The 16,836-nt window shown below is 46.7% G+C and overlaps 1 long non-coding RNA gene across 1 annotated transcript in view; it reads left to right on the top strand.

The window, feature by feature from the left end:
* The window catches only part of LOC138430353 (uncharacterized), a 56,552-nt gene that overhangs the window by 27,053 nt on the left and 12,663 nt on the right, over positions 1-16,836 (top strand). The gene's annotated exons all lie outside the window — the stretch shown is intronic.

Genomic DNA, 16,836 nt, shown 5'->3' with positions numbered 1-16,836 from the left:
AGGCCGGTGACAGGAAGAATCCATCAATCTTGCATGCAGCGCCAAATATGGCGCTGGGCTCGAGAGGGAATAAACAAAATGGTCACACTGCGGGCTCCCAAGGAGAGACATGACAGAGGAGAGCGAGGGGCCGGCCTGACGTCAGCGTGTGCGGTCCCGGCTGAGCTGCCCGGCTCACCCCAGGGAGCAGGAATCCCATATTTGTCCTTGCGGAGCCCCTGTGGGCTTTGTTCTTGATGGATGCGCCCGAAGCCGGAAGGGGGAAGCTAAGGCCGTGGATCATGTGGAAATGTGTTCTTGGCACTGCCCCCTGGGCCGGGAGGCTTTCCGAAGGCATGGTGTGGATTGAGCCCCTCTGTCACGGCCCCTGCTTGCTTTTGGCAGCACCATCCACTCACAGCTGGGCTCTTAGCGAGGAGGGAGCAGATGTCATTGTTGGAAATAGTCAGAACTGTTCTGCATGAATGGTGTGAGCACTTACTACACAAATTTGATTTTTATTTTATTTTTTACTGTAAACACTTGTTGCTGGGGCTTCCTGGGTGGTGCTAGTGATAAAGAACCCACCTGCCATTGTAGGTAGACCTAAGAGATTCGATCCCTGGGTTGGGAAGATTCTCTGGAGGAGGAAATGACAACCCACTCCAGTATTCTTGCCTGGAAAATCCCATGGACAGAGTCTGCAGCCCATAGGGTCGCAAAGAGTCGGACACAACTGAAGAGACTTAGCACCTGTTGCTTAGCTATTTTATTTTATCTTGTTATTTTTTGCCCTTGGGGATGTGGGATCTTAGTTTTCCAACCAGGGATCGAAACTGTGCCCTCTGCATTGAAAGAACAGTCTTAACTACTTAGGCCACCAGGGAAGTCCCAGATTTTGAGTTTTACAGATTTTAGGACAGCTGTTTGTAGGGGGCTGGAGAACCCACAGACACCTAAGGCTGGTCCAGATAACTAATTTCCCTGCATAGAAATCTGAGAGCAGAGCACAGTGTTTTCCCTCCAGGACCGGATGGTTGGCATGTCTCTAAGGGCCATGGGGCCGGGGCCACTTCTCATGGTGTCTTCGAGAATACCTGGCTCCTGCATTGGCTTCATGAAAAAAACGGAGACCTTGCCCTTTTGCTATGCCTGTGTGTGTTTGGCTTTTGTTTTTAATTTTTATTTTATATTGGCATACAGTTGATTTACAAGGTTGCGTTAGTTTCCAGTGTATAGCAAAATGAGGCAGTTACACATATATTTCGGTTTTCTTAACAATGAGATTTATCAGGGGCTTGTGTCATATGACTGCCTAGAGGAATAGCTGATGAGGGAGGTAAGATCACATGATGGTAAGAAGTATCCAGGATTTTGAGCCAGAAAGACCTGGTTTTGAATCCCAGCTGTGCCCATCAGCACCCATGAACCCTTTGAGCATCCAACAAACACACCAAGTTTCCATGTGTCCATAAAATGGGGTGATTGCTCCCTCTTCGCAGAGTTTTCATGAGAAATAGCCTTTCAGAAGGTAGTCAGCTCAGTCGCTCAGTTGTGTCCGACTCTTTGCAACTCCATGAACCGCAGCACACCAGGCCTCCCTGTCCACCACCAACTCCAGGAGTTTACCCAAACTCATGTCCATTGAGTCGGTGATGCCATCCAACCATCTCATCTTCTGTCGTCCCCTTCTCGTGCCCTCAAATCTTTCCCAACACCGGAGTCTTTTCAAGTTCTCAGTAAACTGTAGTTTCTATTGAAATGCATATGGGTTCTTATAAATTACCTATAGATTGTTCATGGCTAGAAACTTTCCTTCTTCCTGTACATTTTTGTTGTTCAGAGCTCTTTCCAACAAGCTGTGGCTTTAAAAATGCAGATGCCTTCTGCAGAAGAGAAAAAGCTTTCCGAGGAAAGCCAAAGGGCAAACTGTTCTGATTAGCGCAACTCTGTCTGCACTCTAATGCCTGCTCTTGCCTGTCACAGAATGCTGAGCAGGGGTCTGGATCAGAACTGCACAGAAATGTGACTGCGATCCTGCCTGACCATGAGACTGGGGTGCACCACCGTTGTCCTCAATCTTTCCACCGGTCATCCTCAGTGAAAATGCACTGAAGCTTTCAGAAGCAGAAGCCTGAGGAGTGGGAGCCAGAGGTGGGGGATGGAGAAGATGCAGCTCCTGAGCTGTCCCAGAGGTGGCAAGCTTTCCATGCTGCTGATGGCAATGTGGCCAGCATGCTGGATGCACTAAGAGATGGTCACCATATGCCTTTCGTGCCCTCATGTCGATTGGACCCATTCCTGTTGACTCTCCAAGATCACTGTCTAAATGGAGAAAATTAGGAGATCCACCGGAGAAGGAAATGGCAACCCACTCCAGTGCTCTTGCCTTGAGAATCCCAGGGACGGGGGAGCCTGATGGGCTGCCGTCTATGGGGTCGCACAGGGTTGGACACGACTGAAGCGACTTAGCAGCAGCAGCAGGAGATCCACAGGCATTTGCTTCATATTGTCCAGGATGGAAAATTCTTATCCTTTGTCCCAGAAGAAAAATATCTGAGAGGACATCAGATATTAAGTCTTAAACGTCATGGAGAGATAATGTCCCAGAGCCATATGAGCTCTGATGGACCAAAACAGGGAGGTAAATGAGCTAAAAATGGGAAATGAATGAGGATGTCTAAACAGACAGGCAAGCCATTATTAACACAAGAATAGGATTAAACCTAAAGCACGACTTACTAGTTTTAGTTGTGTCTGCAATTCATATTTCTCCCACAGTGAAGCTACATTAAGAATAGTAGATTAAATAAATAAAGAAAGAATAATGGAAGAGGGTGACGATTGTCATTTATCACCCATAAAGATCCACATTTCCACTCTGTGGCAACAAAATCGGGGATCTAAATATTAACAAGTAGAACACATTATACACAGTTATATAGTATTATCGCTGTAAAGTCATTACAGCAGAAATAAAAACTGTTTTTTATTTTAACTATTAATATTCATCAAATGTTAATGAAAATACCTAACAAATAATTATGAAAAACACATTGCTTAAGTAATAAAGATGAAAGAGATGATCATCGTGGTGAATATATAATCTGCAAAATAAAGAACATGCCTTTAATAAGACTTAATTATGTCATTAAATATTTAATTTTACTTTCACTACTAAATTTTGTTTGCATTTCGCATATTTTAAATGTAAAAAGCTCCTTAATAAGATTTGTCGTTTAGTGCAACATCAAATGCCCAAGTGTTGAAGTTTGACTTATTGTCTTCATCAAATTGGTCGAACATCATTTTTTTTATCATTAAATGAAATGAACGACCTTCTTTGAAATTTACTACATGTTATGCTTTATCCAAAAGGGGTTTAATAATTGATTCTAGGTTATACCCACAGAAATAATGTTTTCTAATGGTGACCAAAAAAAATCATTGCTTTCCTTTCAGTTTTTTTTAAGTGAATATCTCACAATGCCCCCCATTTCTCACTGTTTGTATAAGATAAAGTAGATCTGATTCTGCCTTAGCTTGCTATAGGATAGGTCTGATACCATTCATAATGAGATCATTTATTTCCTGAGAGTTGATCCCTTCACTTATAATTTCCGCCTTTAGATAAATCCTGTTTCACTGGTTTAAGGTCACAGCGAGTTAGTTGGTTTCCTGGTATTGGTGAATATTGCTCAAAACTCTTGGACTCCAAATATCTTACAGTATTGCTTATACATGTAATCTAAACAAAAAGGGTACAAATGAACTTATTTACAAAATAGAAGTAGAATCACAGGTGTAGAGAACAAACTTATGCTTACCATGGGGGGAGGATGGGGAGGGATAAACTGGGAGACTGAGACTGACATAAACACACTACTATATATAAAATAGGTATCTTACAAGGGCCCACTGCTTAGCACAGGGAACTCTACTCAATACTCTGTAATAACCTATAGAGGAAAAGAATCTAAAGAGTGGGTATAGATAAATGTAAAACTGACTCACTTTGCCATACACTTGAAACTAATGCAGCACTGTAAATCAACTATATGCCAATAAAAAACTTTTTCATAAAAATAAACACATACATAAATAAAAGCATTAAAAAAAGAACAAACAAACAAGTAAAAAACTCTCAGCCTCACCTTCGCACACAGTGAGAACCTCCTCTGTCTCAAGCGCCCTGTGCAAGGCCTGACTAGATCACTCAGTGGACACAGCCAGAGAGGCACACACAGCACAGGGATGCGGGGACACGGTTTCCATGGCTCAGCAGAGCCAGGGGTGTGCATCTGTCCCCATTCACATCGGTAGCTGGAAATCAGCTATGAACCGTCTACACCAGACACACTGGTGTTTGAAACAAATGAAACAAATCAGAGCTCTGCCTGCCACCCCCCGCTCCCGGCCCCAGAGATCCCATTGTTAAACATTGAGCAGCACACCCCTGTGTATATGTACAGGGCTCAGGACATGACACCCCGCTTCTCTCCCACTGCCCCTTCACTACCTGACCCATAGCCCAGCAGGGGGAGCAGAGATGCCCTGTGGTTGTCAGCAGGTCAGGGTACCAAGTGCCCGCCTGGACTTCAAACATCTCAGTAGGACAAATGTTGCTTTCTCCCCCTAGTGTCTCCATCTCCTGACCAGCTCCTACTCCCAGTCCTGCAGCTGAGGCAACAGGATAGAGGCCCACACCCAGGTTTTCCTTTGCTGCCAGAAGATAAAGAGCTCTCTGTGGGGAGAGAGGAAGGTACCCTCCGCTCATGCACGTCTCCTGATGGAGTCACTGCCTAGGGAATCTCTCCACCTGGACTCCAGGGCTGAGAAGGAAGCTGGATGGGGGGGGGGGGGGGGGGGGGGCGGTGCAAGCGACCAACTGTCCCACTTAGGACAGGATGAGAGTTTTCTGGGGTGGAGGGACATTCAGAGATAAAACCCAAGATGGTCCCAGGCAGCCCTGGACGGTGGGTCCCCATGGGGGCATCTTCTAGCCTCATTCTCTTACCCCATCTCCCCGGGGGTCCAGAAAGGCAGATCCACTAGAAGACAGATGTCTGTTTGGAAAGGCCTATTCCTTCTCTGACGGTGACTGGGAAGAAGAGGAACAACAGAGAAGAAACCAGAAGTCCCCAAGAGAATCCACTGTTTCCGTCCTCGGACATAAATGAGGGGTCTGGAGCTCCACCTCTGATTCATTTAGGAACTCAATTACCTAACCTCTGGAGCTTTGGGGAGGCCTAAGCCCCCAGCCCCTGGGAGAGGCCTGTGGAAATATGGACACAGCCCCCTCCCTCCTGACTGCCAGGCCTGTGCAGGCTCATCATTATTCATGCCTATCAGGGCTTTCCACATTTCCCAGGCACCAGAAACTTGCCCTTCTGGGTTTACCTTTCCTACTTGGCTGGAAGTGCCTGACTTGCATACGGATGGGGCAGGAGGTGGGGCTGGGGGCAGCCGGCTGGTGTGTCAGCCTGTGGATGCCAGACGAACAGGCCCATCCTTACCCCCTCGGCCACTCTGGTCTTAACTTCCTTCCCCAGGATGTCCTGGCTTTTTTTAGGTTTGCCACTTTCACAGAAGAAACAATGACCAGAATAGTAATGGGGCGAATCTCCCTGCCTCCTCTTGCCTACGCTTGTCTTAGAATGGAGCCACTTCACGTGATTGCCTCTTTTCTAGCCTCTGCAGGGAGGTGGGGAGTCAGACAGCCTGGGGATTGCTGGTTTAACAGTGGTGCCGGGGTTGCTGCTCACTTCCAAGGGGTTCTGCCCATGAAGAGGGGGCCCAGAATCTGTTTTTTGTCAGATTCTTTTCCATGATAGATTATTACAAGAAATTGAGTGTCGTTCCCTGTGCTGTGCAATATCTATTATTTATTTTATACATAGTCATGAGTATCTGTTCATCTCAAACTCCTAATTTATACCCCCCTTGCTTTCTCCTTTGGTAATCATAAGCTTTTTCTTCTATGGACCATCGAAAAAGCAAGAGAGTTCCAGAAAAACGTCTATTTCTGCTTTGTTGACTATGCCAAAGCCTTTGACTGTGTGGATCACAATAAACTGTGGAAAATTCTGAAAGAGATGGGAATACCAGAGCACCTGACTTGCCTCTTGAGAAACCTGTATGCAGGTCAGGAAGCAACAGTTAGAACTGGACATGGAACAACATCCTGGTTCCAAATAGGAAAAGGAGTACATCAAGGCTGTATATTGTCACCCTGCTTATTTAACTTCTAGGCAGAGTACATCATGAGAAACGCTGGGCTGGAAGAAGCACAAGCTGGAATCAAGATTGCCAGGAGAAATATCAATCACCTCAGATATGCAGATGACACCACCCTTATAGCAGAAAGTGAAGAGGAACTAAAAAGCCTCTTGATGAAAGTGAAAGAGGAGAGTGAAAAAGTTGGCTTAAAGCTCAATATTCAGAAAACTGAGATCATGGCATCTGGTTCCATCACTTCATGGGAAATAGATGGGGAAACAGTGGAAACTGGTCAGCCACTGGAAACACTGGAAACACTGGAAACAGTGTCAGACTTTATTTGGGGGGGGGGCTCCAAAATCACGGCAGATGGTGACTGCAGCCATGAAATTAAAAGACGCTTACTCCTTGGAAGGAAAGTTATGACCAACCTAGACAGCATATTAAAAAGCAGAGACATCACTTTGTCAACAAAGGTCCATCTAGTCAAGGCTATGGTTTTTCCAGTAATCATGTATAGATGTGAAAGCTGGACTATAAAGAAAGCTGAGTGCAGAAGAATTGATGCTTTTGAACTGTGGTGTTGGAGAAGACTCTTGAGAGTCCCTTGGACTGCAAGGAGATCCAACCAGTCCATCCTAAAGGAGATAAGTCCTGGGTGTTCTTTGGAAGGACTGATGTTGAAGCTGAAACTCCAATACTTTGACTCATTTGAAAAGACTCTGATGCTGGGAAAGATTGAGGGCAGGAGGGACGACAGAGGATGAGATGGTTGGATGGCATCACTGACTCAATAGACACGAATTTGGGTAAACTCTAGGAGTTGGTGATGGACAGGAAGGCCTGGCATGCTGCTTTTCATAGGGTTGCAAAGAGTCAGACACGATTGAGCGACTGAACTGCACTGAATGAGCCTGTTTCTGCCTTGCAGATGAGCTCATATGTGTCATATTTTCGATTCCACGTATAAGTGATCGTATGGTATTTGTCTTTCTCTGTCTGGTTTACTTCACTTAGTATAATCTCTAGGTCCATCCATGTTGCTGAAAATGGCATTATTTCATTCCTTTTTGTAGCTGAATAATATTCCATTGTGTCCATGTAGCACATCTTTATCCATTAATCCGTCTGTGTATATTCAGGTTGCTTCCATGTCTTAGCTATTGTGACAAAGGACACATTTAAATTACCTTTTCTAAATGCCTCACTGTGTTGTCCACGTCCATCAAACGAAGGGCTCTTCCTCATTCACTAAGTGTCAGTACTTTTCTGTGCTGGGAAAACACCCAGCTATTAGGTTGTATTTATCAGTGAAAGAAGGCAGATCCTTGCCGTGAAAGTCCTGTTTCTACTCCAGTGTTTTCCCACCACGTGAAGAAATGCACGATTCTAGTTTCTTCATTCACACAGGCCTTGAGAAGATGAGATACTCAAGGACAGACTGATAGACCAGAGCTGGGCAAGGAATAGGAAAGGAGATACCCCCATGGATATCTGTTCTATGTTAAACCTGCTGCTGGCTTTACTTTATTTAAGCCTAAAAGCGATTGTGTGACCTAACTACAGTAAGTCCCTTACATACTAATCTTCAAGTTGCAAAATTTCAAAAATTCGAATGTGCGTTCCGTTAATGTCAGATATGTGTGAAATTGCAGCTTGCCCTCCATCTCCTGTTGCTGACAATCCTTCACCTCTACCATCTCCCACCCCCCTCCCTCCTCCAGGCAGTTGCTCTCTTGCCTGTTTTCTCAATACCAGTCCCTAGTTCCTGATGCCAGGTGTTGTACTGTGCTACTGTGCTTTTCAAGAGACTATCCTGTAACATTTAAAATGTTCTCTATGTTTTTTTGGTTTGTTTTTTATGTATTATTTATGAAGGGTATTAGAAATCTATTACAGTACTATATAGCTGATTGTGTGCATGCGTTGGGTATCTAGGCTAACTTTGTTGGACTTACAAACACACCGGACTTGCAAGCTCACACTCGGAATGGAACTCATTCGTGTATAGGGGACTTACTGTTCCAGCGTTCCCATTTCACAACTGAGGCAAACTCAGGAAGGTTAAGAAACTGTCTCAGAAAGGGACACTCAGGAAGGAATAGAGAGACAGGTCTTGAACTGGGTTTGTCTAATTTCACTGGCACAGAGGCTGAGGATGTTAGATGGAAATTCTCCTTCATCTTAACACAGGAGGGCCACCATTCAACAACAGAAAGAAGTGTTTGAGATTGACTCTCCGTTCTTTTTGTGTGTGTGTGTGTGTGTGTGTGTGTGTGTGTGTAATTATTGCTCCTCTAGTAAGACAAGGCCAGTGGTTAGAATCAGTGTGAGTCAAACAGACCTATTTTACATTCTTCCTTGCGTTCTTTCTTTGTTTTCCTCCTATTTCTAATGGAAAATTCTAGAGCCTCTCTGTCTAATACAGTAGCCATCAGCCCCATGTGGCTACTGAGCCCTTGAGACACCAGATTTCCAAGACTTAATATGAAAAAAGGAATACAAAATACCCCATTAATAATTTCTAGATTGATTTTATTGAAATGATCATAGTTTGGATATACTGGGGAAAGTAAATTGGATTAACATTTATGTCATCTGTTTCTTTTTGCTTTTTTCATGGGGCTAGTAGAAAATGTAACGTTATGTTATATGGCTTGTGTCTTATCTCTACTGGAGAGCACTGATCTGCTGCACTGCATTTGTTAAGTCCTGATAAAAGACGGATGGCTTGTTAAAACTCTCCTTGGCCAGAGGAAATGCTTTTACCCCATTAATACTCACACTGAAACAAAATGAGGCTGATTGGGGATGAACACAGCTTGGGCCCCTGCCTCCCTGGCCCTCTGGAATATGCTCGGGGTACTGCCTGGGGCAGCCCATGCCTTGTCCCCTGAATCCACAGCTCTCGACATTCTGGAATGTTTCTGCCTTAAGCCTTTATCCTTTCTTCCCTGAGCAAAGTGCTTTGTCATTCCTCTTTGGGAGGAAGGTAGATGATGAAACCATGACCCAGAAAAATGATCTGATCTCACCAAGGTCATTACTGAAGGTCATGACCAAGCCAAGAAGAGCATGCGGTCCACTTTGGAGTTTGCCTCCCTGAGCAGCCTGCAGAGGCTTTTCTGGTTGATGATCTTAGTTACAGGAAGGCAGGTTCAAAACCCAGGCGGTGGGAATAGGGATTACAGAGTCTGTGAGCCCTGACCCCTCCCCTGCTCCTGGCATTCAGCAGCCTCCGGGCTCAATGACTTTATTTTTCTCCTCTCAGAGATGGAAAGTGCTGTAGTATTCCCCTTTGATGATTTAAAAGTGTTATGTGCCTTTTCCTCTTTCCTCTTTATATCCAGCTCTCTCCTTTCTCTGGGCTGCTTTTACACTCGTTTCCATAGTAACCACCTCTATTGTATCCCTGACTGTGAAGAGAAATCTTGCAGATGTTAGTAGGGATCCAACACCTTCCAGGAGGTATTTTGATGCACTGTCTCCTTATCTTCCCGCACTAATTTTCTTGCCTTTCTTCTTCTGACAGCTGCCCCTTCCTCCAAGTACCTACAAGCCCTTGGGGATGGCTCTCCTCCTCCATGTGAGCCTGGGGGTGAGCAAGGAGAAGGGTGATGCTGGAAGAGAAGGCAGAAATCTCTGGGTCTTATTACAAATCTTAATTCTTCCCATGGCTTTGACACAACATGCCAAACCTAAAAGCCCTTGGGGGTGGAATCAAAAGCGCCGAGGCCTGCGAACAGTGGGGTTAGGCGCTCCAATGGCTGTTAGACAGGCATCCTTACCTAGAGGTTGGCAGAATACACAGAGGCTGTCTTGGCCATCTTGAATATAAACCCCACCCAGCCATCTCTCCGGTTCCCATCACCTCCACCCCAGCCTCATGAAAATCTCATGACCGTCTCTATGCACTTGAATGTCTTCATTCTGTGCATTTCCCTTGGGTCTCCAAGCCTTCTTTCCTTATTATTTTGGAAAGGAGGGCAGACGTGGAAATACAAAACACACACACACACACATGAATCAGGGCTTTGAAAACCCCCAACAACATCATCACCCACCTCCTTCCCAGAGCCAGGCTCAGCTGGCCATCAGGGAAGGGAAGGAACATGGGTCTCCATCACTGACCTCCCGAAATTGTTTGAAGATCCTTTGCCCACCATTCCTCCTTGGAACTGGACATTATTCTTTTGATTACACAAGCCTGACAGCCTGATCATAATAAACATGTAAGTGAAGAGAACCTATTCCTTTCCAGCAGCATTATTTATTCACCTAAAGCAAAGGCTGTGCTATATTTAGCATCTGATGTCAGTGGGTTGTTTGATTTCTTGGAAATTGGCAGGAAGCCACCTCTCACATGATATATGAAATCACTGATAAATGCTTCTTTTCACCAAAAGAAAAACAGCTTAATAGATGCAGCCCTTTTCTGCTCCCCTCCCCTCCTCCCTCCGTCTTCTCCACCGTCCTCCCCCCTGCCTTTCCTTTCCTCGTCTGGGATTTGTCTTTCTGTGGCACAGCTCAGCAGAGCCTGTGAAGTGGAAATGAGTTGTTCAGTATCACAGGGCAAAATGAGGCTGTTGGGATGCTCAGGATGGTTTTTTTCCTCTCCTAGATCCTGGAAGGCTGCCAGAGTGCCAGTGAATCAGACGCACACGCACAAAAAGGCAAATCTATACAGCCGTGGCTTTATGGGGCCCAGTATTTATGGCGGAGCACTAGCTCCGGCTTGCTGTTTTGCAGGCGAAGATGGGAAATAGATAGTGATTCAGGATTGCCATTAAGTGAGAAAACAGCCCCAGTACAGATTGTGTGTAATAAACCAAATGCAGGGAGAAGCTGGAAGAAGCTGTGGATTTGCTACATGAGATCAGCCTTGGGCCCCATCAAGTTCAAGCTCCTGATTTGTGTGGTGGTTAATACCTGGTGCTCGGAACAAATCTTTCTGCTTTCACTCTGTCTTCTCTGCCATACACTGGGTCTATCACATAAAGCTAGTGGAGGGGTTGGGCAGGGCTGTGCACGTGAAATTAAATTAATTCTCGCCCTCCTGTGGAGATCCATTTATATGGCTTGAAGTACAAGATTTAATTACCCTTATCTTAGATCCTATAAGAACCAACATCACTATTGTTCATAAATTCACCCAGCCCCTTTCCACCATCAGCTGTGAGGTTTAACTCAGGACCCCCAGCGGAAGCCGGGTGGATAGTCTAACTGGCCACGGGAAGTGAGGAAACAGCAGCTTCAGTGGTGATTTCTTTGCATTTCTTTGTCCTGGGCTCCATTCAGTGACACCCTATTGGAAAGTATTCTGAAGACAAGAGAAGGGATTGTTTTCAGCCCTGCAGCATCTTAGGTTTCCCTTCATTAGGTTCCCCTCTATAGTATGATCTGTCAAGCAATCCTGGCTGGGTGATATTGACCATGGGCGTGTGAGGGACTTGGAGAGTTTCAAAAACCCCACAGCGACACCAGCAGTGACTGGTCTTTCTCCCACCCCCAACACATGTGCATGACGCTCATCTTCATCCTAGGTGAGAGAAAAATACAAGGAAAGAGGAGGAAATGAGAGCAGCGATATCTGTGCTCTTTGTGTAGCTGCCTGAAGGTCTTACTAGGCAGAGGAATTGATGGATGGAGGGACAACAGACAGATGAACAGATGGGCAGATGAATGATGGACCCTCATCAATTCCTCAATCAGTAAGAAAGCCCACAAAATGAACACTGGCTCTAGGTCGAAGTTGTTTTCCATTCAGTCCTCAAATTTAGCATTCATTGAGGGCTCCATCCTAGGACCCACAGTAAGTGACAGCCTTTGTTTTAATTGAGATTATTTTTTTGATTCTCAAAATGAGGGGTATGGGACCGGATGACCTGTTAGCTCCCTTCCAGGCTCTGAAATGTTAAAGTTCTGTAATTGTGTGATTCTGTGATATTATGAGTCACCCAGGTGAATTAACGCTTTTCTGAGAGGTAGCCAGCCTCGTCTCCCCCAAGGGGAGGTGAATGAGCTCTGTCTCAGACACAGATGCTTCTGGGACACACCCTACCAGTATGACTGCCACTTCTCTGGGCCCTGAAGGAACCAATAAAAAGACTTACTCTGGGTGAACATTTGCTCACTGAGAACACTGCTCACTTGGGCTCTTCACAGGGTCACAGTATGTTTATAACAATGATGATGATTTCTGCTTTGTGCAAGGAATTTTTCTTTTGGTTCGAGCTGCTTGAGAAGCTGGCTATGGTTTCTATCAGCCCCAGATCTCACATGGAATAGTACCATGGCCTCTAGCAGAATGACACACAATAGCTGCAGTAACCGCCTCACCCATCTCTGGAGACTGGGCAGGGTTTTCCTAGCACTGGGCTGCAGCCACGGTCTATTTTATCATAGTACCTTAGATAGGGATCAGTAAGATAGATGCACATCAAGACTGAGAAAGTTTAAAGGTTTGATTATCCTACAGTCCTTGGGGAGAGCACAAGTCACCTTGCAGGGCCATAAGGGAAAGCACCAGGATCAGTCAAGAGGCCGAGGGAGCTAGGGGGACCTATAGGTAAGAATCTTTATGTTTTTCATGGGGAGGAATGGGTGAGGTGGGACAGCCAAGTTTAGATTTGGCCAGCTATGTGTAAGAGTAGGAACCCGTGAAATTCGTGTTCGCAGTCACTGGGAAGTATATAGTTTAAAGCTGTCTGAGGAGTCCTAATATTGATGGGTGTATTAGTCAGTGTGCTGCAGAGAAACAGAACCAGTAGAGGGTGTGTATGTGTGTGTGGACAGAGAGAGAAAGGAGGAGAGAGAGCAATTGATTTTTAAGGTATTGGTTCATGCAACTTTGGAGCCTGACAAGTCCAAATTCTGCACAGTAGGCCAGCAGGCTGGATACACAGGGAAGAGCCAATGCTGCAATCCAAGTCTGCAGGCAGTCTGCTGGCAGTTTCATTTCTTCATTGGGGACCATCAGTCTTTTGTTCTATTTAGGCCTTTACTGATTGGAAAAGGCCGGCCAACAGTACAGAGGGCGATCTGCTTTACTCAAAGTCCAGTGATTTAAACGTTTGTCTCATCCATATACACCCTCACAGAAACATCCAGAATAATGTCTGGCCAAATATCTGGGAACTGTGGTCCAGGCAAGCTGACACATAGAATTGGCCACCATAATGAGGTTACAGTTTGCTCAGGGGTACCTGATAGACCCTTGGATGGCTATTAAAGCATCACTTTACAGAAATGTGAAGTATTTAAAGTTAATTCATGGTCACTGACTCCATAGAGACAGGACATCTGAGGTGTCCTCACCTCCCTAAACTTTTCTTGAGAAAACACCTCAGAGCTTACAAAACACGTGCATCCCATCCTCTCCCTGACTCTAACAACGGCTGATGAGGTCATCATCTCTGTCTCCATGTGAGAGATCAGAGGACATGAGTGGAGAAGTGAGGTGACCTGACCCACCCGGGTCAGACAGCTCACAAGCGAAGAAAGCCAGGATGGGCTCCAGCTTCTGGTCCAAGGTGACAGGATCTGGCTTAGTCTAGCATAGTCTAGCGACTACCATGTGCCAGGCCCTACTCCGGATGCTTCCGTGTATTAATTTGCTTAATATTCAGAGCAGCTCAGTGAGAAAGCCCTCGCTATTGGCCCAGGCAGGGAGGGTGAGGCCCACTCACCACCTCGCATAGGCTGGGGTCTGCAGCCAGGCTGCTGCTGCTGATCCTTCTCAGCCCCTCCCCCGCTTCCTCGCCACCCAGAGCTTGCGGTGCTCTCTCTTCCTGGTCCCCCACTCAGCACGCTGCTGCACTCGCCACCCCCAGTCTACCCTGGAGATGATTAATAACCACCTTGTCAGGCAGAGTGACTGAAAGCTGTAAGAGAAGGCTGCACAAAGGTTTGGAAAGGAAAATACAGAGAAACCCCTACAGTGAAAAAGGATCTCAGAATGATCACTTCACAAACCTCACTTTTCAAAACATCATATCCAGGATTGGTCCTGGGTGCCCCAGCACATCAAAAGGGGCCCCAAGCCCTGGCTTCTCTGCAGCTTTCATCCTGTCCCACAGTGGGATCCCCTTTGCCTTGTTCTCGCATTATTTATTGGGCCCTGGTCCCACCTTCCCCATGATTTGCCAAATGAGGGCAACACACTCCTTTGATAAATCTGTACCAGTTGCCAAGCACTGTGACGAGGACCAAGGGCTGAGGGGTGAGGAGGAACGTGGGTCTGCCCTCAAGGCACTCAGAGCCCAGCGGAAGAGGCAGGGCTGCCCAGCAGGCAGCATCAACTCGGTGGCAGTGACGCCAGCCCAGACACTGGCTCAGGCTGAGCACCCTGGACCCCCAGAAGGAGGTGTCACCAGCTCTGCCCAACAGACGCTGGCGGCTCTGTCAGGAGGGGAGGGTTAGCCTGGAACTGAACAGATGAATCCACAGGTGGAAGAACAAGGGAAGGACAGCCAGGTGGAGGGAACAGTGTGTGAAAAGGCCCAGAAGCCTGAGCGCTCAGTTCTGCTCAGCTGGGACGGAGAGCACACGGGGCCACAGCCAGGAAGGCACAGGAGGAAGGTGGGAGAGAGTGTCCGCAGCCTGGTGGCCTGCCTAGAATGAGCGGGGTTTGTTTTCCTCTGAATAGCCTGCCTGGGGACTTCCCTGGTGGTCCAGGGGTTAAGAATCTGCCTTCCAGTGCAGGGGATGAGAGTTCGATCCTTGACTGGGGAACTGAGATCCATGTGTTGTAACTAGAGAAGCCTGAGCACCACAACCAAGACCAGTGCAGCCGGAAAAAAAAAAAAAGAAGAAGAAGAAGAAATAGCCTGCTTGGCCCTTGTGCAGTCCCACCGGTGCTTCTGAAGCTTCCTAAGCCAAGTGGGAAGGGTTCTGGCACACCACGTACTTACTGAGTCGCGGTTGGTGCTCAGCCCTGGGAAGGATCCTCAGGGCATGTGAGTAGGTTAGATACTGGCTCCTGACCCCAAGGCATATATAGGCCAGATGAAGGGCAAGAAACGAGAAACATTATGGACCCTCGGCAGGAAGAATAATTAAACACCAGGCAGGGTGACCTCCATTGTGAGTGTGATGAGAGATGGTGAAGGAACAAGAGAGATGCTTCCACAGGAGGGTTTTAAATGAGGAAAGCCCTCCTTTCCTGCTGCTAAACTGGGTACAACCCTGTCCACTGACCTTTCCACAGGCCTTTTCCTTAGAGGTTTCTCCAAACACAGCCTCACCAACTCTCATCAGCATGAGGACTTCTTTCCATTTGGGGCCTGTACCTGTCAGTTTACCCTTGTCTAAGCTGAATGTTATATCCTCAGCTAGACCTCATTGGGCCCTCACTGTGTTGAGATCTGGGTTTCAGAACTCCTCTTACTTTGCAGCTTCACCTAAAACCAGCCAGCTCTTCCACTTAATACAGCCCAGAGCATAAAGATATTTCAATATATGCTTGAATAGTGGAGATTTGCACACGAGGCACCAGTTACAAGCAACCCTACTTCTGCACAAGCTGATCATCTATTATGGAGTCCTTTGAATGCACTTGTTTGTAGCTGGTAGAGAGTTCCTTGGCCTACTGATCACTGTTTCTGGGGTTGTTGCTCCAGAGCAAAGCAGTGCCTTTGTGTGTATCTACTACAAAGACACTGGGTTTCCCAGGCAGCTCTAGTGGTAAAGAACCCACCTGCCAATGCAGGCGACTTAAGAGACGCAGGTTTGATTCCCTTGGTTGGGAAGATCCCCTGGAGGAGGGCATGGCAACCCACTCCAGTATTCTTGCCTGGAGAATCCCATGGACAGAGGAGCCTAGTGGGCTACAGTCCATAGGGTCACAAAGAGTCAGACATGACTGAGGCGACTTAGCATGCACACAGGCATTACAAAGACATAAACCATACACATGGCCCATCTTCTCCTTTACACGGCGGCGCAGCCAGGGGTGATTGGAAAACGACATTTTAAACCCCAAAGCAAATTACAGCAAGGAATCAGTGTGAAATTACTATCCTCTCCTTGGAGTTCCTTTTTAAAAGTCAGGCAGCAGAGCCCAGGATAAAAGTTGGCCTGTCAGACAAGCCCATTCAAGCTTGCAATTCCGCTGTCATTTGCCCGACGGGCTTGTGATAAAGAGCAAGGATAAAAAATCTGCCAAAAATAGTGCCACCGAGAAACCGACACCCAGGCCAACTCAGGAGCCAGCACCGTGCCAGCTCTGCCCTCCCCAGTAGGGCAGTGTCTCTGAGGATCTGTTCTGACAGAGATGTCGTGTGACCTCCAATTTCAGCACCAAGGAGAGGAAGGGCCGAAAAGAGCTCCAGCTGTGAATCCCCGAAGAAAGGGGAGGGGGAACAAAGTTTACATTGAAAATCTTGGCTTTCCAAACAGCATGTTGAGACAGACCCACAGCAGACAGGTTTGCTGCAGGCCTGGAACTTGCCTGGGGTGGCCACAGCCTGGAGATTCACCTAGAAAGATTGTAACACTGAGCTTCCTTCTCTTTGTACTTTTGCTGGGCCTTCGATCCCTGGAGTGGTACCCTAGGGGCCTGAAAGAAAGAGATACCCCTCTTTGTAGCCGCAAGCAATGGGAGCCCAGGCAAATGGGCCAACTGGCGAACTTTGGAAA

This window comes from Ovis canadensis, chromosome 25, assembly GCF_042477335.2.
Source record: "Ovis canadensis isolate MfBH-ARS-UI-01 breed Bighorn chromosome 25, ARS-UI_OviCan_v2, whole genome shotgun sequence".
Classification (NCBI taxonomy): Eukaryota; Metazoa; Chordata; class Mammalia; order Artiodactyla; family Bovidae; genus Ovis; species Ovis canadensis.
Note: the sequence above shows the minus strand (reverse complement) of the source record. Positions and strands in the feature narration are given on the sequence as shown.